The 25,933-nt window shown below is 51.7% G+C and overlaps 1 protein-coding gene across 1 annotated transcript in view; it reads left to right on the top strand.

Annotated features, from left to right (window-relative positions):
* Positions 1-3,946: 3,946 nt before the first annotated feature.
* The window catches only part of Vdr (vitamin D receptor), a 55,161-nt gene continuing 33,174 nt past the window's right edge, over positions 3,947-25,933 (top strand). The window contains exons 1-2 of the mRNA XM_006974349.4: positions 3,947-4,031; positions 24,166-24,242. The gene's annotated coding sequence lies outside the window, so the exon portion shown is untranslated. The remainder of the gene's footprint in view (positions 4,032-24,165; positions 24,243-25,933) is intronic.

The following is a 25,933-nucleotide window of genomic DNA, read 5'->3' as shown; positions in this document are numbered from 1 at the left end:
AGGTGCCATAGGCTGCCTGTGGCTGGAAGAGCCAGAGCTAAAAAAGGCAGGAAGGTAGTAAGATAATACCTGACTTAAGGCCTCAGAAGCTGGGATTGGATAGGGAGGGGAATAGGGGAGGGGAGAGAGAGAGACAGAGAGAGAGAGAGAGAGACAGAGAGAGAGAGGGAGAGAGAGGAGAGAACCTATTCTATTTCAGGACATCTCTTATTTCATGAGAACTTATCTATGTATTCTGGGTCATGGCGAATACATACTTTTACCAGATAGCAGTTAAAAACTTGGAAACCATTGTTCTAGAAGGCCCTTTGAATTGTTTCCATTGCTTACAGCTTTCTCCATCTGAACACAAACAAGAACAATTTCAGATCCTCTTTGTCCTAAAAGATGGACGAGTGAACCTTTCAGAACTTAATTTTTTTTTCTTTTTACTGAGACAGGGTTTCTCTGTGTAGCTTTGGTGCCTGTCCTGGATCTCACTCTGTAGACCAGGCTGGCCTCGAACTCACAGAGATCCGCCTGGCTCTGTCTCCCAAGTGCTGGGATTAAAGGCGTGTGCCAACACTACCCAGCATCAGAACTTAATTTCTTAAAAGCATCTCCAAGAGGAACTAAGTGAGAAGATGGTCTGGTCCCTCCTGCCTCCATGACTCCATGGTTCTGTGGCTCTCGGGCATCTTTATTTGGGCATCTTTCTTTGAGCATCTGCTGAGTGAGAGGTTTGCTGTCAATCTTCCCAGGCCCCTAACAACAACATGTTATGGAGTGAGAAGGAGACCTAAAGGGGAGAAAGCAAACAGTCAGAGAGGAGGGCTCCACTGAGAGCTCAAGGGACATTCTTTTACCTGAAACCCTCTGTCCCAAGCACAGGCTCTATGGGAATCTCAAAGAAGCAAAGTGATCCACTTGAGTTTTAACATCTTGGCCAGGGACTCAGAGAGGACCAGTCCATCTCAGAGATATTACCCAGGATGCAGAAAAGGGGATTCATAGGCTGAGGACAGGCCATGTCTGCCCCATGCCTTCCACAGGCACCACAGGGCCTGGTAGAGATGCCCAGAGACGGGGCTTTGCCTTATGGAATGCACAAGATTGCTTCTGGGTCCTAGAGTCTTTTTGGCAGAGTATGCACTTGGCAGGAATCTTTTGTTAGTAGACAAATGGCTGAGCTACAGAGCTCTGATGTAGTGTCTTGTGTGGGGAGATGCATAGATAAGCCCTGGTAAAACTGAGCAGAGGCAATCTGACCAAGTGATCAATACCACCCTTCCTGGGGACAGCAGAAAATACAAGAAATGTTATCTTTAGAGAAAAGAAAAGGGAAATGCAAGCCTTATGCAGAGGTTCTGGTGCATGGTTCCTGCATCATCCCAGAGGAGTTTGGATTTTCTTTCTTTTTTTTTTTTTTTTGGTCTTTCAAGACAGGGTTTCTCTGCATAGCTTTTGGAGCCTGTCCTGGAACTCACTTGGTAGCCCAGGCTGGCCTCGAACTCACAGAGATCCGCCTGCCTCTGCCTCCTGAGTGCTGGGACTAAAGGCGTGCGCCACCACCGCCCGGCTGAGTTTGGATTTTCAAGACAAGGTTTCTCTGTGCAGCCCTGGCTGGCCTAGAACTCACTCTGCAGACCAGGCTGGCCTCGAACTCACAGAGATCCACCTACCTCTGCCTCCTGAATGCTGGGACTAGAGGTGTGTGCCACCACTGCCCAACTAACTAGTCTAGAGGAGTTTAAAGCTATTAGCTCTGAAGTAGAGTTACCAGAGAATGCTCCCTGCCCCCAAGGCTTCCGGGAAGGGAGTATGAGAAAGTAACCTCTATTCCAGGACCTTCCCAGGGAGATGTGAAGTCAGGAGACAATGAGAGGTTCTCGAAGAAGAAGAGGAGAAAGAAATCTTGCTTTTTTTCACGGTTATAAGAATAAAACTGGGGTGGAAAAAAATTCTTGCTCAATATAAATACAAAATGTCTTGTTATAAGGTAACAAACCATATGATAGAGTAATACACACTGTGGTGGATCATTGTTACCTGGAGATGGCCGCAAAGGTTTGATGGGATGGACAGAGATATGGAGGAGAGAGCAGATGGAGGACCAAATGAGAGGTGGTGGTCCAGGAACCAGGGGAGGATGATGGGAAGGACATAATTAGGGGTGTAATGACGGGGCCGATCACAGTGTGTTAAATGCAGCGATGACATGTATAACCTTAAAAATTGGCCAAATTTAGAACTTCTGAATTCTTCATGGCTGGTTTTCTAGACTGTGATCCAATAGGTGAAAAGCACATGGATTTTTTTTTTTTTTTGGAGCAGTATGAAACATTGGAGGTTGTTCAGAGAAAAGACTAGGTAGGGTTCAAGTGACTGTCATTCTTCAGCTGTAAGAATGTCAACAAGTTTTGCTACTCTGTCTTAAAAGGTTGACATGAAGATCAAATAAAACATTCCAGAGAATTCTTTCTATACAACATGCTATATATGTAAACTTATAGCCTATTTCTGTGAAAAAAAAAAAAAAAAGATCCACAGTGGATCACGCTGGAGTATGTAGGCATTCATCTGCCATCTTGTCTTCCAAAGGCTCACAGGACTTCAGAACGCCCTAAGGTGTTGAAGATTTCCTCTTCTGCTTTTCTTCTCACGAGAGTCAGTTTTCCCGTGATGCCCTGGAAAGTGATCCTTTCACTTAGAATAGAGAATCCCTCCACCTGACTGGTAGGGCTTCCAAAGGACCGCTTCCTTCGACATAGATTGTCCACCCCCGAATTCAAACAACGCGTATCTCCCGTTTTCTGCAGCTTTAAAGCCTTTCCAGAACGTTCCCATGACAGTCCCTGGGTGAGCTGCTCCACGGCTTGCCCTCAGAGTTCCACTGTTTGGATGCTCTCCCTTCTGTTTAGCCCCTGCGGGTTTCTTAGGGTCAGTCATCAGGAGCTGTAAGGAGCTGGATTTCTCCTGGTCTATCTAACGCACTATTTGAGGTAACCGCGCTATCTGGGCGTTTGTCCTTCACTGATTGGCTGGGTCATTATGGGCAAATCACTAGTCCTGATCCTCCCTGTCCCCTCCGAACCTCCTCAGCATTACTTAACTAAATTAGAAGGTCATTTTCCCACTCAGAGGAGGGAGCCCTATCGAACCCATCACTTCCAGCATCTGGTGCGGTGCGGAGCATATGGTATGGTAGAGAGTAATGTTTGTCCTTTTATTATTATTATTTTATTTTCATTTTTACAGTGAGTTCTCAGTAGCCTTCCACAGTTCCAGATCTTGGGGTGTATTTTGTGCCTCTTTCATTCCTTCACACCAGAGTCTCTCTGGCAAGGGAGGATCTGGGGTACAGAGACTCCCCAGAAGTCTAGGCAAAGCCAGCTGGAATGGGATCGCAATTAACCAGGAACGTGCTCCGTCGCCGTGGTTAAGCGGAACGCAGGGTAGGAGAGAGGACGCAACTCCAACCTCCACTGGGGTCCCCCTGTGCTTATCCTAACCGGAGGAGTCCGGCTGAGCGCCCTGCAGCAGAAACTTCGGGGGGGGGGGGCGACTTCCCAAGGGCGCACGGAGAACGGCTCCCCGCAGCGCGCCGCGGGGCGTCGGGGTCCGGGGTCAGCTCAGGTGCGGGTGACGCACCTGGCGGAGGCGTCGCGGCAGACTGGGTAGAACCACGACGGCGGCGGCGGGGGGTGGCGGATACATCACGGCTCACCGCAGGCAGAAACGTGGGTCTGCACACACGAAATCATGGAAGACTGCCCCCACGGAGGGCAGAAGCCTGCGCCTCGCTGCGGCGGGAGGTCGTGGACCCTTTCCCGAGGCAGGGTCTCCTGGGCGACCGTGCAGTTGGTTGATTCCAAGTCAAGAAGGTTTCAGGGCAGGAGAGGACTGGACCTGGTGGGCGTGGCTAAGGGACAGGGCGGTCCAGGGCGGGGCCTTGCGGGGGCGGGGCCAGGTGCTGAGCCGTCTCTGCTTGTCAAAAGGCAGCTGCCGAGCCTCAAAGGAGCGCCAAGCAGCGTGTCCAGCCTCCGGACCAGGTGAGGACCGGGGAGCGGCGGGAAGGGGGGTTCCTGGGCGAGGGATTAGACTCGAGGGCGGGCGTCCGGGGTCTAGGGGTCCGAGTGTCCGGGTGCAAGCGCCAGAGAGTCCAAGTCTCGGGAGCAAAGTTGGCGACTGAGATCCGGACTGGGGTGCCATGAGGTTGGGACTCTGGGAGGGCACCCGGGTCTGAGAAAGCTGAAGTTCCGAGTGAGGCTGGCGAGGGGGGCACCTCCGCGATCCTCGGGTGGCTCTCAGCGCAGGAGTCCTTCGCTAAGGACGCTTCTCAGCGCTGGACAACAAGCGTTTGTTTCCTTGCTCGGACCGGCGCTTTGGCGTGGAGCGGAGGAGTAAGGAAGGGCGTGATTGGCTGTCCAAGGAGCTAAGGTCTCTGGGGGTGGAGTGTGTGTAGCCTGTTTATCGCCCTGTGGAGCCCATGTGTGATCACCTGTGATAGTGGAGTGGGATCCTTTAAATGGAGTTTTCTTTTCTTGACTTTCTAAGACCGCCGCGCTTTGAGGGCTAGTGTACTGGATTTCTTTTTCAGAAGAGCCTGTCCACAGATGTCCAGAGGGACTCAGGGGCCAGCGTGGAAATTGAGGAAGGGGTTCTAAGTAATACTTTCTGTTTGGGGAGTGAGGGGCCTTGAATCCCGTGATGAGTAGATTCGGAGGGAGGATTTGCAAGAGAACCGCATGTGATCTCCAGGTCCACCGTCTCCACGGCCACTATCACCCACCTGAGGCTGTCTGCCTGTGCTGGGGGAGCCTTAGTTCACTGAGCCTAGGTCACACTCCTCTTCCTCCTCCTGCTCCTCCTCCTCCTGCTCCTCCTTGTGGTGAGTGAGTCAGCCTCCTGTCTGGGCTCAGTAGCAGCAGAGGGGCCAGAGCCCAGGCAAGCAGTTGGGCGAGCATTTTCTGAGCATTGCAGAAGTTCTCTTGGACAGGGTTCAGCTCTGCCCCAGTGCCCTGGGGAAGGCCATCTTCTTCATGGACATGGGGCAGGCGGGGTGTGTGTGGGGGAGTGGGGGAGTGTCAGCAATGGTTGACCATGGGATGATAGCAGGTGACCATGAAGAGACTTTGGCTTTTCTCTGGAAATAGAGGTATATGCCAATACCAGCTTACCAGCTACCGGTTCAACTTCTACCTTGTTAGCTACCCATCTAAGGCAGGCATGCAGGGGAACTCAGAAGGTTTGAGGAGCAGAAAATGCAAGGAATGCTTTCCCCAGGCTAGGGAGTAAGAGTGGGTTCCAGAGAGGCAGAGGGGGGCTGTCCAGACCCAGGATCCTCAACTCTGTGAGCTAAGGGTATTTCACATTGGGGGTGGGGGTGTCTCTATTCCTTCCCTAGCCGAAGACTGGAGAGAACTGTGTGGATCTCTCTGGAATACTTTTCAGTCCTGGCATGCAGCCAGAACAGGAGGCGGTAACAGTAAAAGTCTCTGCTGGTTTTGTTTTGGATACTAGAGACCCTTGAGCAGAAATAGGTGACCCCCCCCCACACACACACACATACTAGCCTTTTCTAGCTTGTTTGAGAAGAACCCAGGGAGGCCAACACTGTGACATTGCCTCGGACTATGAACAGTAGGAATCCATGTTCTGTGCTCTGGCTGAGTTGTCTTGTGGCTTTAGGTTTGGCTGTTCCTGAGCAGCCATGACTTGGTTCCTGACCAAGATGGAGGAGGGACTGGGAAAGGAGAGAAAGGAGGAGAGTCGGGCAGCCCAGCGGATCCCTCACACTTCTCCAGATACAGTCCTGAGACCGTATATTCTGGAGGCACTGAATGTGCCTATGCCTGGGGATTCTCTACTTGTCTGTAATATGGTTTCTCGGTCTCCCTCCAGTGTCTACCTCTGAACTGATCTCTTTGAGGGACTGAGTCCCTTAAAAGCCCCCAAAGACCCCTCAGACCTCTGCCTTCAGCACAGATTGCAGGTATCCAAAGCCTAGGCCTTCAGTAGAGGAAGGCCCAGGGCAGTGGTTCTCAATCTCCCTGATGCTGTGACCCTTTGATAGAGTTCCTCATGTTGTGGTGATCCTCAACCATAAAATTATTTCACTGCTACTTCATAACTGTAATCATGCTACGGTTATGAAATTGTAGTATACATATCTGATATGCAGAATATCCGATATGTGACTCTTATGGGGGTCATGACCCACAGGTTGAGAACCACTGGCCTAGGGTCTGGTGGGCCAGCCCAAGAAGTTACCCAAGACAGGAGAATTCTGTTCACTTTTCCACCCTGCATCCTAGGAACTGGCTGAGCTGAGCCTCTGGGCTGCTGCTGTCTATGCAGAACGGCAAGGCCAGGGTCCCTGGGTCACATTCTAATTTGTAGCTGGATAGTGGATTAGAGAGCTCAAGCTTCTGCTTGTCCCTGCTGTGAGTGCATTTGAGATGCAGGTAGAGGAAATAAGGACATGACCAGATTTGATTAAGAGCCTCCTGTGTGTCCCAGCATGGTGCCAGGCTGCCAAGGGTTGTCCGCAAGCAGATCCCAGCAGGCCAGGCTTCAGCCTCCAAAGAGAGCCCCATGAGGAGCAGCAGCCCTGGCACCGACCCCACGGCTGGCCAGTTCCGAGGCTCCGACTGGCCTGAAGCCCGCCCGGTGGCAGCTGCCACAGACCACCAGAACCTCACTGCTAGTTGTTTCTCTCTGATCTGCCCTTAACCTTCCTTATTGACTGTGTGACTTACTCTCCAAACCCGGATGCTCGTGAGTTAAATGGGGTTTTGTGCCTGGCCATGGGGAGACATAAGCCCAGACCTGGGTCAGCTGGACATCGAATCATCCAAACCCAGGAGAGATCACACAGAGTGATTAAGGGACAAGGTGGGTGGGTGGGAGAGACTTAATGCTGAGGTGAGGGTGGGGCCACAAAATTCTCAGGGCAGCCCCAACACCCCAGCCTGCCCTCTGGCCTAGTCAGACAATTCCAGTCCCTTCCTTATGGGTAGAACCGCTCCTGGCCACCCTGTCGAAGACCCAGCCCACCACTGAAGTGACATTCTTTCATCCTTCACTCGTGACTGGCCTTGCCTTTGGATTTTCCTGTGCCGCCCTTACCTCAGAACGGGACACGAAGCCCTGTGACCTCCTCTTCAGTGTCCCCAGGGGAGCTGGGGTACAGGGAAGCCAAGACCCACAAAGAAGTCCCTCTCTAAAGTGAGCACACAACCAGGAAGGGAAGGGCAGTCAGACCTTGTCCATGTAGATAAAGGGCACACAGGTCACTTGGAATCCAGATCCAGGGACAACCAAGATAGCAAGCTGAGCTGGGGAGAAACTGCTGGAACTGATGCCCCTGGATGCTGGCTAGCACTTGAGTCTTCTGTCTGCCTCTGACTGCTGGTGAAATGGTCCAGGGTGGGGACAGACACTTCTTGCTCAACCTAAGCTATAGGCGTTGGTGGCAGCAGCAGCATCCTGTGGTAGTGACATGTGGAAGAGAAACTGCCCTCCCTTCTGAGTCCTTGTGGTCCAGATACTCGGGGTAGCCTCTCTGGAGAGTCCCCAGAGGCTGAGTGTCTGAGTGATTAAGGTGTAGGACATCGGGGAGTGGAGTCTCCCTGACCGTGGAGTGACTGTCTACTCGGGCAAGCAGGAAGTCCTTCTTTCTCATTATCACAAATGAAAAGAGCAAGAAGGACCTCTTTGGAAATCCCACCTGCTTGCGTGCGTGTGTGTGTGTGTGTGTGTGTGTGTGTGTGTGTGTGTGTGTGTGTGTGTGTGTGTGAAGCGGGCGAGACCGCCCCCCAGACTGGCTAGGGGAGAACAGGGTGGCGGTGAGCAAATGGCAGAGGCTCGCGGCAGAAGCAGAGGGAACTGTGAGAGTCTGAGTGTGCCCCATGCTTCTGCAAACCTGCCCTGCAGGTCTCATGCCAAAGAATAGACTAAGCAGTGTTCCCAGAACCAGATGCCACACAAAGTCCTCATTCTGCACAGGGGAGAGTCCTGGTCCTTAGCAGGGTGTGGGCAGCTGTACCAGCGGGAAAGTGGAGTTTGGGCAGGACCCAGTACCAGTTCCTGGGAAGCTACCGCCTCTCCCTGGCCTTCTGATGCCAAGCCAAGGGTTTGATGTGTTCTGCATGGTGTGACATTCCAGGCACTGTGGAGCCCTCAAGCCTTTGCTGGTGACAGGTCTAGTGTGTGCCACCTGCTGGCACTGGAGTCATAACTCCAGGAACAGTGGCTCGCTGAGCACTGGACACCAGATGCTGTTCCATGTACCTAATAAGCCCCGCCTCCTGGCCCTACCACTCTCTACCTTGTTAAGAAGGAGCAACTCCTGTGCCCACTCTGTACATGGGAAAACTGAGTCTTGGTGAGGTTGCAACATGGAAAAGAGAGTCAGGACTGATACTGGAGTCTGTAGGATGCTGAAACCAGAGGAGTAATCCCCAGGAACTCTACACCTCTGCATTCCCAGAGCCGTCGCAGACACTTAGTGCCGTGGCTTGCGTGTTATGGGCCCGTAATAAATGTTTGTGGGCTGTAGGGTTAGATTTACTAACTAGTTAGAACAAGCTGACCCGAGAGTAAGTTCTCTTTGGCCAAAGGTTGCTGTGGGGATGGTAGTGTCTCGAAAGGTTCTTTTAAACTTCTGCGCTGCCTCTGTTGTGGTCTTAGACGTACACCATACTCCAGAGGCATCAAAGAACCTGAGAAATCTAAGGTTGCGCAGAGGTTGCACAGAATCCAGCAAGATTCAGATGGCCTGGAAGGCAATGAAATGAGAGATCCTCTTTCAACTTCAAACAAATCACCGCAGCACGCTAAGTGAGCAGGTTAAAGGCCGCTGTCCCACCAGCCCATCTGAGCTGTCTCTTCTAGCCACTCCCACCCTGCCCTGACTGTCCCTTTTAGGCTCCTGATCCTAACTCTCTTACCTGGAGAAATGGACTCTTGGCTGTTCTGATGGCCTCCGGGCAGGCCCTGTGCTGAGCGCCTGAATGCTGTCATTTACACACTTCCCCTTGGTGTTAACATGCTACAGTGTCCTCTAGCATGTGGCTAGAGGGGTCGAGGCTGGGCAAGCAGCCAGGGAAGAGCGAGCAGGAGAAATAGAGTCAGAGTTTCTAGCTTTGACACTTACTTGTTAGTGACCTGGGGCAAATTTCTTAATCCCTGCAAATTCCCGTTTCCCTGTCTGTAAATTGGGGATGATCATAGCTCCGATGTGTGACTGCTGAGGATTAGCTGGGCAAAGTCAAGTGCCTGGCACAGAGTACGTAGGGTCTTGAAAGGCTCGCAACAATCATTCGGTGGACATGGGCTAAGACACTGGGAATTTAACAACAAAAAGAAAGATGATTGTGACTGTTTCCAAGTTGATAGCACAAAAACCTAGGCATTGTGGAAGGTTCTGTGGAAGCTCAGAAATGGCTATCCTGGTACCTGGCTAAACGCAGATTTGGTTTCTCATTCTGCCATATGTTAGACAAGGAACCCGGGAGCATTGCTGAGTGTGATTCTGAGGGAGCATGGGATGTGATTCCAGTTCTTCAGCTGTTTTTCTGCTTTGTTTTGTCTTTTACTTGAGAAATAATATATCACACAAGAGTATATAGCATGTTTACAGATGTTATGCAACTATACTAGCCACCTAAGTTAGGAGTAGAGCATTTATAGTAATTAATTAAACTTTTTAAAGTCTATGTGTGTCTGGGCTGACAAGAAGCCTCAGTGGGTAAAGGCGCTTGCTGTCAGAACTGACAAGCTGACTTCAGTCCCCAGAAGCCACATGGTGGAAGGAGAGAACTGGTTCCTACAAGCTGTCCTCTGACACCCACATCTATATCTTGGTGCACGCTCACGTGAACACAATAAATGAATAAATGTAAAAAATATTAATGTGTGCACATACATGTGAGTGTGTGTCTCTCCTCTCTCTCTCTCTCTCTCTCTCTCTCTCTCTCTCTCTCTCTCTGTGTGTGTGTACGTGTGTATGTGTGTGTAGGCAGTCATGTAGGTCGAAGGACAACCTCAGGTGTCGACCTCTGGAACACTCTCCACCTCTCACTGGCCTGGAGCGAATCCATCAGGCGAGAGTGCAGAGAGTAGGCCCCGGGGATCTGCCTGTCCGAACCTCCAGCTTTGGGATTACAAACTCCCCGCCACCCAGGGATCAAACGCAAGGGAAATTTGGGTTATCATCTAAGTGTGTTTTTGAAACAGTGTGCGGTATTGGGTTACATGGCCTTGAGGTTTTCACACATCACTCTGTCACACGCCCTTTCACTGGGGCTGTATTTCTGAGCCTCTTCCACACTGACACACATTAGCTAACGCCGTGATCGAGTATTCCACACATTGTATGTTCTCCCTCTTGTGGGCGGTCATCTGGGTTGTTTCCAGTTTGGGGCTACTATGAAATGAGGACATGTTTGCTTCCTAGGCCACCTAGGAATGACATTGCTGGTACACACAGAACTCCATGTTTGGCATTGATATTTTTAAAAAATTGATGTGAAAAAATTCTCCCTTTGGCTGTGGATGGACCGTCCCATTCTTCCTCACGTTTTTCAATACTCAATGTCGACTTCATCTCTAAAATGACAGAGTTGTGCTAGACGAGTTTCTTCAGCTCCTTTTAGCTACCACGGTATCGTCATGGGCCAGAGAGCTGGTTTCTGTGGGTGTGCTTATCCAAGGCACTGTGGACAGGTGGACCCTGTATTCTGTGACCTCTGTGCCCGACCTCTGGGTGTGGTTGAAGTTTTATCTTTCTGGCCTTCCACCAGCAGTGGATAAGGGATCTGAGCACCTCTCCCCAGAGCACGGTGTTAGTTAGCACTGAGCATACGCTCAGTTAATACCTACTGGGTGGCGTTTTTGTCAGAGGGTTTGGGAGAAGTATGTATTTTCCGTGGACATACTTTTTTTAGAAAAGGATACAGAAGATGTGAGCCATGAACATCAGCTAATCACAGCAGTGAGGCTGGGGCTCTGATGGGATTCCTGTGGGGCTTCGAGGAGACTTAGGGATCCAGGCAAGATGGATTTCTTCCCTGGTCCATTGTTCAGGGTCTGACCTTGTCTTTTCAGCCTTCTTGCTCGACTTGTCTGGGAAGCAGGAGGTAGCTGGAGGGCTGAGGTGGGGGTACAGAGAAGTTGCCGTGGAGGGGTGGGGAGCCAAATGCTTTCGGTGTTGAGCAGCCTGCCTGGGGGTGCTAGGGAGAGGGGGGTTTGCTAACTGCTCAGCATCCTACCAGCCATACACACATAGTCAGCTGCCAACTTAGCCACCCACCCACTAAAGAATGTGGCTGGCTGGGCAGTTGCATGGGCCACCCCTAGCCATCAGGTCTGTAATTACACCAGCCAGTCTGTGCCTGTCGGCTCCAAGGGCAGACAAGCACCTCTGCCTCGAGCCTCGCTCACCTTGGCTGCCAGGCCCAAGCCGGGCTTAACAGCCAGGCCCTGGCTAGCTTCCCCCTATGCTGCCCACACCCCCAACTCTGCCCAGTGTTTCTCCCTACAGCAACCTTTGACCCGTAGGAGGTTACCGTATTATATAATAGCTGAAAGTCATATTAACCGAAGGTTAGTAAAACTTGCCATGTTCCAGGCACTCTATTAAATGTTTCTTTTATGTTTTCTCACTCATGCCTCTCCCTGGTTTATGAAGAGGAAATGGAGGTTCAAAGGGATTAAGGGGTTGGCTCTCCTGCCCTAAGTCATTAAGTTACTGTGAAAGAACCAGTACTTCAGTTAGGGCCTTTCCAGGACCGAGCGGAGCCCTCCTGGCGCGGTGGCTCTCTCTTCTGCCGTGGAGGTCATTCGGCTCAGTCCCTCCTCCCCTTCTTGTTCACGAGGGTTGGAAACGAGATGGCCAGTGAGGCCTGGCCAGGGTGAGCAGGGCAGCTCCGAACTGGCCGGGAGGCGCCGGAAAACACCTTCGGGGCAGAGTTCTTTGTTCCAAATGGTTCTGAATTTCCGGCCTTGTGCCAGGGATGGGAAGTTGCCTCTGCCCAGCCTATTTGGCAAGCACATGCACATCTTGGGTGCCATGATGTTAAGACGTGGAGGAAGGGCTGCCTCGGGTAAAATTCCATCCTAATGAACTCCACTGGAGACCTGGCGCCTTCCTTACAATCCCGTGTGCAGCCCGGGAAACCGGAGGTGAAGGGGGATCATGTACAGTCAGGTATCTCCTGATGAGGACCCTAGATGTTCTGATCCTGGGAAGAGAGGGAGAATCAGATCCATACAGGACCCCCCTTGAATACCAAATGTCTGAATATTTGAGGGCCAGCCTGGGTGAGTGAGGAGATCTTTAACCTGACAGGGCTGTGACTGTGTGTTCAGTTGCCCATTATCCCCATTCTTTTGTGAGCCCCAAGAACAGAATCGCATCGCCAAGTCCTGACCCACCAATGGGTCACCCCAGAGTCATTCAGGGGCTGCATAGCATAGAAATACCTTTGTATTTGTGTGTATTGGGTGTGCTGAAGTAGAAAGGAACAGTGAAGGGAGCGTTTGCAAGGTTAAATTATCTTTAAAAGCCAGACTGCAGTTTGGGTGAATCCCTCCCCAGTGATTGTACCAATTGGGCACAGTCACCAGCACCAAAACTGATTGAGCAGGTGCTGTGTGGCAGACAGGGAACCAAGCAGTTGGCACGGATTATCCCATGGACTCCTCACAGGCTGAGGAGGTGTGTAGGGTTATTCTCCTCATTTCACAGATAAGGAAACAGAAGCTGAGGGAGTGCAGTTGATTGTGAGTGTAACCCGTCCAGGGGAAGAGCCAGGGCCTGGGCCCAGCTGGGTGAGATGGCTCCAGAGCCCCTCTTCCAGCTGCGTCTTTCTGACCACAGGGCTCTGCTGTCGCTGTGGGCTGGTGCAGGGACCAAAGCCAGAGAGTAAAGCTGAAGGGGTGAGATGAGATGGGGGACTTCAGGCTGCTATAAAGATGGGGCCCACCTCAGGCCAGCAAGAACGCTGTTGGAGCTACAGCTCAGTGTGGCCTCATGATCCAATTAAGTTTTTATTGCCAGCTAGACATGTAGTATTTTGTTGTTTTAAAAAGTGAAATCCCTCCTCCATCTCCCTGCCCCTCCTCTCTCTTATTCTCTCCGGTGTGTGTGAGGGATGGGGTTGTGTGTGTGTGAGGGATGAGGTTGTATATGTGAAGGATGGGGTTGTGTGTGTGAGGGATGGGGTTGTGTGTGTGAGGGATGGGGTTGTGTGTGTGTGAGGGATGGGGTTGTGTGTGTGAGGGAAGGGGTTGTGTGTGTGAGGGATGGGGTTGTGTGTGTATGAGGGATGGGGTTGTGTGTGTGTGTGAGGGATGGGGTTGTGTGTGTGTGAGGGATGGGGTTGTGTGTGTGAGGGATGGGGTTGTGTGTATGAGGGATGGGGTTGTGTGTGTGTGAGGGATGGGGTTGTGTGTGTGTGAGGGATGAGGTTGTGTATGTGAGGAATGGTGTTGTGTGTGGTGTACAAGGGATGGGATTGCATGCGAGTTTGTGTGCAGGCCAGAAATCAGTCTCAATGTTTTTTTCTGTTGTTTCTACATCTTATGTTTGTTTGTTTGGTTGGTTTGGTTTGGTGTTTTGTTTTGTTTCGAGACAGGGTTTCTCTGTGTATCCCTGGCTGTTCTAGAACTCTCTCTGTAGACCAGGCTGGCCTTGAACTCAGAGATTTCCCCTGCCTCTGCCTCCTGAGTGCTGAGATTAAAGGCGTGTGCCACCACCACCACCACCACCACCACCACCACCACCACCACCACCACCACCACTACCACCACCACCACCTCCCCCCCACCCCCCACCCCCGGCTCCCTACACCCTTTTTGATAGACATTATCTCTTACTGAACCGGGAGCTCATCAATTGGGCTAGACCAGCTGGTTGACCAGAAAGCCCCAGAGATCCCCGTTTCCTCTCCACCACGCTGGCTTTTACACGGGGGTTGGGGACCCAAACCTGGGTCCTTTGGCATGGCGAACACTTTATATCAGATGGATTCTCTCTGTCTTTAAATGAATAAATGATAATGAATTTTTAAGACCTGTACTCTCACCGGGTGTCAGTGGCTGTAGGCAGATCTCTGTGAGTTCGAGGCCAGCCTGGTCTACAGAGCTAGTTCTAGGACAGCCAGGGCTACACAAAGAAACCCTGTCTCAGGGAAAAAAAAAAAAAGATGTGTACTCTCTGTTGGAGATGGGGGTAGGCAACAGAAGCCCCCCGAGGCCCTCGGGTCTCTATGGTCTCCTCTACTACTTTGTTTTAGCAGGGGAGCGCGGCATAGAGAAAGACAGGGGAGGCCTCTCACTAGAAAGTCTTTACTTTGTCCTTGGACAGAACCACAGTCTGTGGGAAGTGGTCCGGCTAGCGTCCAGCTGGCACCTGAAGCCCTCCTTCCCTCCAGGCCCCCTCCCTCTCTTTCTGCCTCCTGTCCTCTCTCCAGTCCGCGGCGGCGATTCTGCCATGAGCGGGAGAGGGCAAGTCATTAAGAGAAATAAGAGGCTAACAAGGCTAGGGGTGTGGTTCAGTCGGTAGGGTGCTTGCCAAGCGGGCACAAAGCCCTGGGTCGACTCCCCGACGTGGCATAAACGGGGTTTGGTGGCCCGCACCTGTAATCCCAACACTTGGGAAACAAAAATCGAAAGATCAGAAGTTCAAGGTCATCCTTGGCTGTGTAGAGACTGAGGCCAGGAGGGGCTACATAAGACACATCTCAAACAAACAAACAAAACCACAAGGAGCTAACAGTTAAACAAAGCGTTGCTAGGCAAAACAAAACAAGACCAGGAAAACAGTGGAGCTTTGTTTCCCGAAGCAGGTGCTCAGCACACACTGCAAATGACCTCTGTGCCTGTGTGTGGTGCTGGGAATTGAACCTGGGCCTTGGTGATCTACCATGAGCTACACACCCAACCCTGCTCTTCACCTGGTTCTCCCAGGCTGGACTTGGTGCTCCTAGGTGCCAGCAGAGAGCTGATCATGTGTCTCAAATTCTTAAATATGCCGTTCTTAGCTTCTGCCTTCTTCCTGAATTTATTCCTCCTCCTCCCCTTCAATACCTGGGAGAATCATAGTAAAGTCACAGCCAACGTTTCTGTGGAGTGTGACAGTTTCTGTAACACATTTGGAAATGTTTTATCTTCGCTGATTCAACAGTCTTGTGAGATGTGTATAGTTTACTCCAGGCTCATTGGAGGGGTGGTGCTGTTCCTCTTCCCATTCATAGAGATCAGGGGCTATGCATGAAGACTTACCACCCCTGGCTCCCGCAAGATCTGACCTTCACGTCCCACCTTGGGTCCACAGGTGGTGGCAGGTGGCAGCAGGTGGTGATAGACAGTAGTGACTGGGTGTCTCTCATCTTCAAAGCCTGGCTCTGGGGAGGGGGGTGGGGAGTGGGCAGTGGGCCTGTCACTGTGGAAGGACCTAAGAGGATGGTGGCCCGTGGCCAGCTTCCACCCCCCTGCTGCCTGTCACCGTGAGCTATTATTCCAAAAGCTAGGCAGAAAATAGCTCACTCAAGAGAATTATTTTTGTCTCTGTTAAACTTCAATCCAGGGCTCCTGAGGAACCGGGTAAGGAGATGTTTTTCAGGTCAGGAGGAGTTCTAGGACAGAAGGGGAAGTGGTGGGTGGAGGGGCCATCACCTCTGCTCCCAGGGGCAGGAAGGGCCATGGCCCCTGGCTGCTCAGCTGGCCGCAGCTCCAGCTGACACCGTGAAGCCAGCATGGGTAGGGAAGACAGGAATGAGTGAGCCCCGTTGATCACGGTCGCCAGCTCCGCAAAGCCCGGCTCCAAGGAACGGCAGGCATGGGGAGGGCCCTAAGCATAGGAGCCTTTCCCTGAAAGCCTTCCATGGAGCCGGGCTCTGAGCTGCCCCTTCCCATCCCTTCTCCAGGATAGCTGCTTTGCCTGGCAGTTGGAAGACAAGGGGAGCTCTGTATAGTACAGGGGTCTAGGGAAGAAGATGGTCACGGGCCACCCTCTGCTTGGGTCCCTGCTTGTAGGCAGCAGGTTGCTGGTCAGGAGAGAGAGAAGCCGTTCCTCTAGAGCCCCACGGATGAACTCCTCCGCTGTCCTGAGGCGGCACTTATTAAAAGCTTTGCCATGAGTTAAAACTTCTCCATCTCTCTCTGCCAGGGGTAACAAAGAAAACAAAAAAGAGGATGAGCGCCAGCGGGCAGCAGCTGGGCAATGCGGGCAATGGCTTGGAAAGGCTGACCTTTCCTTCCCCCGTGTGGCCCTGGGGAAGAGCCCTCCAATAATAGCATTTGGCCTGATATGTTGAATTCAAGCATGGTTGTCCGTTAGAGCTTCAAGGGTAAGGCGAGGCTTGCGTGTGGGCACCAGTGAGTTTGGACATCTGATCTCAATATGGGTTGACTGATGCCTACGCAGAGATAGAGCTCACCACCCCTGTCCACGGTGTAAGCTGTTTGTGAGCACTGTATGTTTTTGTACCCGGTCCCCTTCCTTAAAGTGACTCCTGGTAACAAAGAAGTGACGTGTTGCCCAGGAGGGCCAGGGTAGGCTGAGTGGCGTGGCAAAGGCAGATTTGGAGAGCTGGAAACCGGGTGGTATCTGCTCTTCCTGGGCCCAGCAACCATATCTTGCCACCCTAGACAGCTTGATGAGTGGAGGAAGGGCTGGTGATGTGAGAGCTGCCTTCCATCCACCCTGGTTAAAACTTCCGTTCTTTCCATCCTCTCCCATGAAAGTTTGGAGTTGTTTTGTTTTGGTGTGTGTGTGTGTCTGTATATGTGTGTGTGTGTGTGTGTGTATATATGTATGTGTGTGTCTGTGTGTGTGTGAGTGTGTGTGTGTGAGTGTGTGTGAGTGTGTGTGTGTGTGTGTGTGTGAGTGTGTGTGTGTGTGTGTGTGTGTGTGTGTGTGTGTGTATGTATGTGTGTGTGTTGGCCTCCCGAGCTGGGCTCTCTCCTCTGCCTCACCCTTGTACCTCAGTGACTAATGGCTCTATGAGAATTCCCCTATGACTCGGGGTCTATACCACATCCCACGGGGATGAGGTCAGGGGCTCCCCACCACGTTTTTGTCCTCTCTTGTGCTTACCCACATCATCTTGTGCTTACACAAGGGGTCCCGTTTGTCATCCATCCCCTGTGGACTGTAAGCGTCAAAAAGGCCTGAGCTACGTCTTGCTCACCATAGGCCTCCAACTTCTAGTTCCGGCTTTGCCTTGGAGTCAGTGCTTAGGGCTAGGCAGAGGTCACCATCAAAGATCAGGTAGCCCCTGGGGAAATAGCTCAGCGGTAGAATGCTTGCCTGGCATGCTCAAGGCTGCAGATTCAGTCCTCGGTACAACCATTAGGTAACAGAAGCCAACATCAATGTCCACCACTGTGAGACTAAGAAGAAATGCTATTGCCCCCCTGCCCTCTAATGGGTCCCCAGAGGGATCTACACAGATCTACACTGAGCAAATCAAAGGTATGGGGAAGTTTTCTAGGGAGGTATCATTCTAATCAAAAGCTGGGAAGCAGCTGGTGTTGCTTGGGGTGACTGTTGGTGGCCTCTAAGGCTGAGGTCCTCCCACTTGGCCTAGGCCTTGAGAAGCTTCACGAACACATGGAGTCATCTCTCCTCACTAAGGACCCAGAAGATACAGGGAACATCTTATGGTAAATTGGTTCCTCATGGAACTGGACCTTGATAAGCCTGCTTATCTCGGAGAAGCCCAGGGTCCTTCACTGATTCCAATGCAGGCCTCAGAACCTATCCCACCCAGAATGAATGGAGAAGTCAGTGAAGGTCCCACCACAGCCTGGAAGGTCCTCTTACAGGACCTTCCAGGAGCTGAGGCAGCCAGGGTTGCAGGATGCTACACCTCTCACTACCACCGCCCAGCTCCAGCCCCAACACCTGCCTTCTCCTGTGTTCCTATGGTGGGCAGGAATAGCGTGAAGGCCGCCTGTGTCCTGATAACAGACAGGGAACAACTGGGAGATTGCCATGAGTTCAGTCCCTCTATGAGGACAGAGGCATGAAAGGGGACAGATGTTAGATGATAGGTCAAGGGTTGGTAATTAGTGGCAACTAGGAAGCCACAGGCTTTATCTTCCTTATGGAGGGAGTCTAGACATAGAGGCCGGTTTCTCTGCTTACTTGGAGAAAGAGTAAAATGATCCATTTCCCTCCACTCCAAGCAGCCAGTGTTTTGCCAGCCATGGTGAATGGATAGACTGGCTAGCTATATTTGTGGCCCTGCAAATGTGTGACGTCATGAGCAGTACCTGGGATGGAGAGTTTAGGATGGAACACAGGCTTCCTGCCCTCCCCAGTCTAGAACCTGCAGCTTTTCTCACCCTTCTGGCTGATCTAATACATACAGTTCTGTGATGTTGGCTTCCCGGGGGTCTCTTTTGCTCATCACAGTAGCCCCAACATTCAAGTAGTGCCATGTCACCATTTGTGGATGAGGACCAGGGAAGGACACTGAGGGACAGGGTCATCCAGTAGTCATCCAGCTGGATTCAGAGGCCGGATGCAAACAAGACATCTAATGCCAAGGACCACCAATGTCTTAGAGCTCACGGGGCCTGGAGTGTTGACCTGTCACTTGATGCAGATAGAAGCTGAGTGACTAGAAGATGACATTGGCCTCAGGAGGACAAGAAGAAAAAGAAACCTGACCAGGATCAGCTAGGGCAGGGAGAGGCGGCCTCAGAGCATCCTTTCTGAACTCAAGTGAACCAGCCTCCAGGACTTCTGAAAGTATCCCAGCATTAGATGATTCAACCCAGACAGGGGTGTGGAGGGCACCCAAGGCTGGGCTTGGAGATGTCTTACAGGAAGAGACAGATCCTGTCTACTGGGACTTTTCAAACAGCAAAGCTTAGGGCTGGAGCGATAGCTTAGGGATTAAGAGCACCGACTGTTCTTCCAGAGGACCCAGGTTCAATTCCCAGCACCCACATGGTAGCTCATAACTGTCTGTAACTCCAGTTCCAGGGTAGCTGACATCCTTACACATACATGCAGGCAAAACACCAATACACATTAAATAAAAGTAAAAACTTAAATTAAATTAAATTAAAAAAATTCTACTAAAAGAAAAAAAGCAAAGCTCTATTTAGCTATCAGTTGCATCAGCAGTATCAGGGTTGGATCCTCACAGAAGTCTGAATTTCCCTGTATTCTTGAGGTTGTCCCAATTTTTATGTCTTAGTCTCCAAGTCAATGGGCAAATAATCCCCTTTGTCTCCCCAACTTTTATGTATACCTAATACCCCTGAGCAATGCCCCATCCTAATATCCTAGGGAGGCCCAGCTAGAGTAGCAAAAGATCAGGCCAGGTGTACCCCACGTCCATCTAAATGCCTTCTAGCTATATTGACTTCCATATCTCATTGGCTATGAGGGCTGAATCCAAGAGCTGGACGTGTAGGATGGGAGTAAGCCTCATCCACCCTTCTGTTTCTCTGTATTTGCTGTACAAGAGGGATTGATTTTAAATGGTCACAACATTCTATCAGGGCTTTTGCAGGGACCTTCCCACAACCGCCTTCAAAGAACGAACCCATCCCACGGCTCATTTCTCCCCACCCCACAGTCTCTTCGGGAGCTGCTCAGGCTGGCAAGTAGATTTCTTAGGACTCGGCCAGCGTGGTGGTGAAGAAGCATGCTTTCTTGTGATGTCACCTCAGATAACTCACTTTCCTTCTGAGAGCCTCGGTTTCCCTAGCAATTGAACCCGAGAGATTGGCTTTACGTCTTACGGCAGGGCTGGCTCCCCCCCCCTCCACCATGTGCTCCGCCAGCCACCATGGCTGCCCACGCTTTCCAGCAATGATGGGGCCTCCCCCCTGTTACCTGGAGAGCAGTAATCAGCCCAGAAAATCTTGTTGACAAAGCTGAGGGCAGACTTTCCACTGGAAAAAAAGCAGCTTGCAGGAATAATTGTTGCTGATAAGAAATGGAAATCCATCTGAGCAAGCCATGTGTCTCCTTCCCCATTGCCTAGGGGCTTCTAACTCTGAATTTTGCCCAGCTCTAAGACACTGTTTCTACACCCAAAGGTGACAGAACCATCAACAAAGAGATTCTTGGAAAATGGGAATTTGTAGCCCAGTTTCTATGGCATGACTCTCTACTCCCTGATGCTATAGGGTACCAGTCCATGACTTTTACAGGTTCTCAGAGATGCATATTCCCCAAATGGCTGATTAAGAACCACCTCAAAGGGTAGACTCCTTCCTGTCAACTGCCGGGGCCATCAGCCACTGAGTTTACTGTTATTCAGTTAGTGGTTAGATATGTTTAGTAAGCATAATAAATGTGCGTAGTGCTGTAGTGTTGAGGACAGAGAGAGTCCTGGTTGGGGCACAGACAGCCACATGCAGCCCTCTCCACCCTTGGGAGGGCCATGGAGGCAGACACAGCCTGCGCTTGCTCTCTTCCTTCCTGCCCTGTACAAATCATGAGCATACCTGGGATCAATTAAAAATTAAATGCATCTCTATTTTCCTTTCGTCTACCCTGCTACCCCATTCACATCATAACATTGTAGATCTTTTTATTTTATGACAATTTGCTAACTGGTGGCAGAAAGAGCTCTCTAATTTGCACAATGATCCCATGTGGCGGCCCCTCCAAACCTCCCCCTCCCCAAAGACCCTGAGAGAATGGCTTACTGGGCTCATCTGAAAGGAGCTGGGCCAGCACAGCAATTGGAAGCCACACAGCTTCTTTGCATACTGAACTTTCTAAGCAGGGACTCGTTCAAAGAGAGTGGATTGCCAGGAGCGATGGTTCCCTATCAGGAAAACTGATCAGAATATTCTAGAAGGGAACTAAGGCGGTTGGGTCAGGTCGTGATAGGTCACCTTTCAATGCCGAGATGTGGAGGGCAGACAGTGAGGTAGGGGGTCGTTTAGGTGCGGTCTGCTTGTACAGTACATCTTCTCCCCTCCCTCCATTTCACCCTGCACACCACCCCCCTCCTGCCCCAGGGTCTTCTGGGAGATAATGCTGCGATTGCTCTGGACAGAGAAAGTGGGTATAGAGTGGGCATGGTGCCGATGGAAGGAAGGAAGCGGGTCGCCGTGGCTGGCCCTGATATCACTGTGCCTACCTGATCTGCTAAAATGAAGAAAGGGCCAGTGGGAACTTAGAAGGGTCATACAGCGCTCATCCTGGGCACAGGAAGACGGTAAACATCAAAAAGGAAAAAGAAGTGGTCGTGTGCACACAAGTCCACGGGCAGAGTCTTTGGCAGATACATAGGCCTGCTTACCCCAGAGGAGGCCAGTGAGAGGTTCTCTCTGTGGGTGTGGGTGTTAGGAAGAACTCCCTGCTCTGAGGGGAATGACTTGGTTTCCCGTTTTCTTCTAGAGGGAGCGGGAGCTTTGAGCCAGTGTCAACCATTAAAAAGTCACGTTTTGGTCACTGTGGTTCCCAAGCTGACTGACGGCTGGCCCCGCTCCTGAGCACCGTTCTCCATTTGAGAGTGCATCAGGGTCGTAGTTCACAGGGCATCAGCCTCAGAAAATGAACGTCTCACCTCAGGCATGTACATTGGGGCTTATCTGAGGGGTCAGGGGTTAATTTCAGTGACAGCCTCTTCATGATGGGACTTTCTCAGAGCTGGAGAAGACCTCAGTGGCCAGCTTCTTTCCGGCTCCAGACCATGCATTCAGCTTGGTCACCCTCAGAAACCCAAGGAGGATTGTGTGTGTGTGTGTGTGTGTGTGTGTGTGTGTGTGTGTGTGTGTGTGTATGTGTGTGTGTGTGTGTGTGTGTGTGTGTGTGTGTGTGTGTGGTGTGTGCTGACGCAAGATGGCACCTGTGGTTTGAACTGGGCAAGTGGGGGGTGAAAGGAGGCAATGGTTGTGACATGAGTGTCGGGCAGGAACTGTATGATCTCATTTCTCGCTAAGATAAGGTCAGGGCTAGGTCAGGGTCAGGAGTAGGTTGCTCTGTGGACAGCCCCAGCAAAAGCGGTAGGGATGTTCTCTGTGCTCGGAACACGATTGCCGGTGGGTGTGTGGAGACGTGAAGTGTTTTTTTTTCCACTGGTCCCCATTTTAAGCCTGTGTCTTTGACCCAGTTTCCTATCACCTTGCACTTGGACCCAGAAGCTGACGCTGGCATAATTTCTCCTGAATGGACCATCCAGTGGCTGAATGGATGACAGAGGTCTGTGTGCTGGTCAGAATTTCCCGGCTGAGGGGGGGCTGGTATCCGCATCAGTCTTCCGTTATGACCCTGGTTGTTATTTATTTATTTATTTATTTATTTATTTATTTATTTATTTATTTATTTATTTATTTATTTATTTATTTATTTCTGTCTGCATCGCCTCCTGCCTTAAAAGACATGAGGGTTTTCCAGGGCTTACCGTTGGGGAATGACTGAGAGAATTTCCCACAGGGAGCGTGGCCGGGTGAGTGGAGACGCAGCTGAGCTCCACACACCATCAGCTTCCCTCGGTTCCCGTCCCTGAGACAGGGATCATGACAATGACTGACTAATAAGGGTGTGGTGAGACTTAAGTGAGTGAGTACTGTGACATCCTGGAGCAGAGCCCAGGACAGCACTAGGTGTCTGTTCTGATGGTGTCACTGGCACTGGGAGGAGTCTGCAGAAGGCACCGTGGGCACTGGAAGCAGCTTGCCCTTGTCTGCCCTTGCTTGGTACCGCCCACTGCTTGGCAAGTCACTCAAGATGCTCCGAACTTTGGTTTTGGTATCTGTAGAATGGGTGTGCTCCCTGCCGCGTGGACCACTGTAAGGATTATGTGAAATAAAGTGTGTATCGCTTAGCAGGCCTAGAGTGTGTTAGAAGGTGTCCAGACTCTTTTGTTTTTTTTAAGGTGATGGTCTACCTGGATGACCTCTGACCTCTGACAGTCTTACGGGTTGAAGACAGGAAAGCCATGGTTCCTTCTTACCCATTGTTCTCATCCCAGCCTTCCTAAGAAGCAGGAAGGAAGCCTAGCAAATCCATATACTGTTGGGCAGTGTGGTCAGCAGGGCCGTGAGCCATGGGGACAGAGGAGACACCTGTCAGGGGGCAAGTGGCCTCTCGTTCCCCAGCAGGCCCACTTCCCGCCACTCCCAGCCCGCAGCGGGCCAGCCTTGCTGGGGTCGGATCGTCTCAGCTCCACACCCACCGCCTCTCCTGTGGTTCCCAAGGACCTGGTGGTTCCCAAAGGGGTGGCAGAGGGGTTGGGGGCTGGCAATTGTAGGGTTGGGCCCAGGTCTTAGAGGCCCCCCGGGCTGTTCACTTCCTGTCACAATGGAACAGAGGTTTCTGAAGAGCAGCAACAATGGGGGCCTGGACTCTGTCCACTTGGGGTTTGGCATAGGGGCTTCGTCCAGGGTTCAGGTTCCAGTACCGTCAGGTCTCTGTATTTCCACACTTACCTCCTATTGGTGTCAGGGAGGAAGCGTGTGTGTGAGCGAGTGTCTGTGTGTCTGCCTTCTGTCTGTCTGTCTGTCTGTCTGTCTGTCTTGTGGGCAGATGTAGGAAGAGTGACATTTCGCCAGCCCCACTTTGGTAACCCATCATACCACTAAGACCCAGAGAGAGTTTGGACCTGGATCAGACCTGCCCCAGACTTTGCATGTCTGGAAAACAGCTAAAAGTGGCCAGAGACATCCGGTTGGACAGCTGTGCATTGCTGGGTTTAACCCCCACAGCACCTTCACATCCACTCCCGCTCTCCACAGACAGGTCACAGACGCCTGCCCGCGAAGGCACCCGGGGCCCCAGGCTGCAGTCCCCTCCAGCACTGAGCCACGTTCTAGGACGCCCTATGTTCCATTTCCCAGGGTATCCCCCAAATCTGGAGGGGGGTTCAGCAGAGCACCGGGTCTCGCTCAGACAGGGGAGCACAAGCAAGAGGAGGCCTTGCAGGAAGAAGCTGTTTGCGCCCACCCTGCTCTCGCGGTGGCACTCATGTCCTCCCACTGTTTCGTACCGCTGCCCTCTGCCTTGAGGGGCAGCCGTTCTGACTGTCCCCCGGCTCCCTCCTCTTCACTCCAGCCAGCAACAGCCCTCACGCCTCCTTTTTTTATCTTAGGACCTAACTCCTCTGGCAAGTCTTGTATGGCACATTGGGCTTCTCGAAGGACCGGCTGCGAGATTGAAGATACTTTAGATAAAATGTCTCCTCTTGTTCATTTCAGAGTTCTTTTGGTCGGACATACCTGCGAGACTTCCCGGGAGAGCATCCTTGGGATCTACTCACCCCCTGTTCCTTCAGGTAGGTCTGTCTCCAAGCTCCCTAGCCCTCTCCTGTGTTTGAGGGGCAAGGAGGGGTCATTGAAAAGAAGGTGGCAGAGGGAGGGTGGGGATGCTGCCCCAGCCCTCTGCACCTGTGAGGCCCATAACAGCAAAACCCATGGCTGAGACTCTCCCGGGTGTGGGGTAGGGTGGGAGCTGGGGCTTCCGGTCAGTGGGGGTACTCCCGGTCAGAGGGGTACTCCCAGTCAGTGGGGTACTCCCAGTCAGTGGGGTACTCCCAGTCAGTGGGGTACTCCCGGTCAGTGGGGTACTCCCGGTCAGTGGGGTACTCCTGGTCAGTGGAGTACCACTGTGCTTGATCTTTCCAAGATGTGTGTCCCATCTTCTCTTTCTCCCTTCTGGCCACCTTGTTCTCTACCGGTGCCTTCTGGAACTTTTCGCTTCCAGGCCCCTGAGTCCCGTGTCTCCTCCTCTCTCTATCTGGATTCTGGTGAAGCACTGACTTTTTAGCAGTACCTAAGAGCCCCAAGCAGAGCTGGGCCATCTCTCTGCTCTCCTGCAAGGACCCTGTCCACGCTGTGTCTCTTGCAGCCAGATCTAGCCTTTCTGTCCAGCCTGGGGCAATGGCTCCTAGCCCCGGGCCGGGACACCTCCTGATGTGAAGGCAGTGTATCACAGTGTGCTGTGCCGTGCTGTGGCTCCGAGGCTCCACCTGGCTTCCATCACAGCCTCGTCAGTGAGGTCATGGGATGTGGGACTCTCTTTGCTGGACTGAACTGACTAGTATCCCCATCTCCCATTGGAATTCTCTTTTCCCACCAAACCCACAAGGTGTTGGGAGCCTGACTGACCCCAGCTCTGTAACAACATGATGATGAACTGGAGCAGCAGCAGCGTCTGTGACGATCTAGGGTGAAGCCAGTAACATCCTAAACAGTTTCTCCGAATACTCTGTCGTGATCTTGGGCCCTGGGATCCTTACCCACATCGTGGATGTCTGCTATGTTCTAAAAATGCAGAGGAGTCACCTTGGACTCAGGATCGTCCCACAGGCGTGTTCAGCCTTTTGACATTGCAACAGGACACTACCCGCCACAAAGCTCATGCTTGAGAGCCACACAATTCAGTTAAAAGGCAAAAGCAAACCAAACCAAACAAACAAACGCACACACACACACACACACACACACACACACACACACACACACACGCCTTATAACATTTTAAGTAAGTTTACAATTTTGTGTTAAGCTACATTTATAGCTATCATTGGCCATATATAGTGCGTGGGCAACAGGGTGAACCCATCTGCACAGAGATAATGTTGCCAGACATAAGGCACTTTTCCCTGTATCTTTAATTGTTTTGAGATTAGTAAATATTTCAGGGGCTGTTGGGATGATGGCCCAGCACGTAAAGACGCTAGCTGCCAAGCCTGAATCTGATGCAGTCTCTGGGACCCACCTGATGGACAGAGAAGACAAGCCCTCAAGTTGCCCTCTGACCTCCACAAGTATATAATCACAGCATGTGTGCGCCGCACAACCTCCCCATAGAGACACACAAAATAAATAAGTAAATGTAACTTTAAAAACGTAAAAAGAGGGCCAGGAGGTAGTGGCGCACGCCTTTAATCCCAGCACTGGGGAGGCAGAGGCAGACAGATCTGTGAGTTCAAGGCCAGCCTGGTCTACCACAGACTGAGTTCCA

The sequence above is a fragment of the Peromyscus maniculatus genome, chromosome 20 (genome assembly GCF_049852395.1).
Source record: "Peromyscus maniculatus bairdii isolate BWxNUB_F1_BW_parent chromosome 20, HU_Pman_BW_mat_3.1, whole genome shotgun sequence".
Taxonomy (NCBI): Eukaryota; Metazoa; Chordata; class Mammalia; order Rodentia; family Cricetidae; genus Peromyscus; species Peromyscus maniculatus.
Note: the sequence above shows the minus strand (reverse complement) of the source record. Positions and strands in the feature narration are given on the sequence as shown.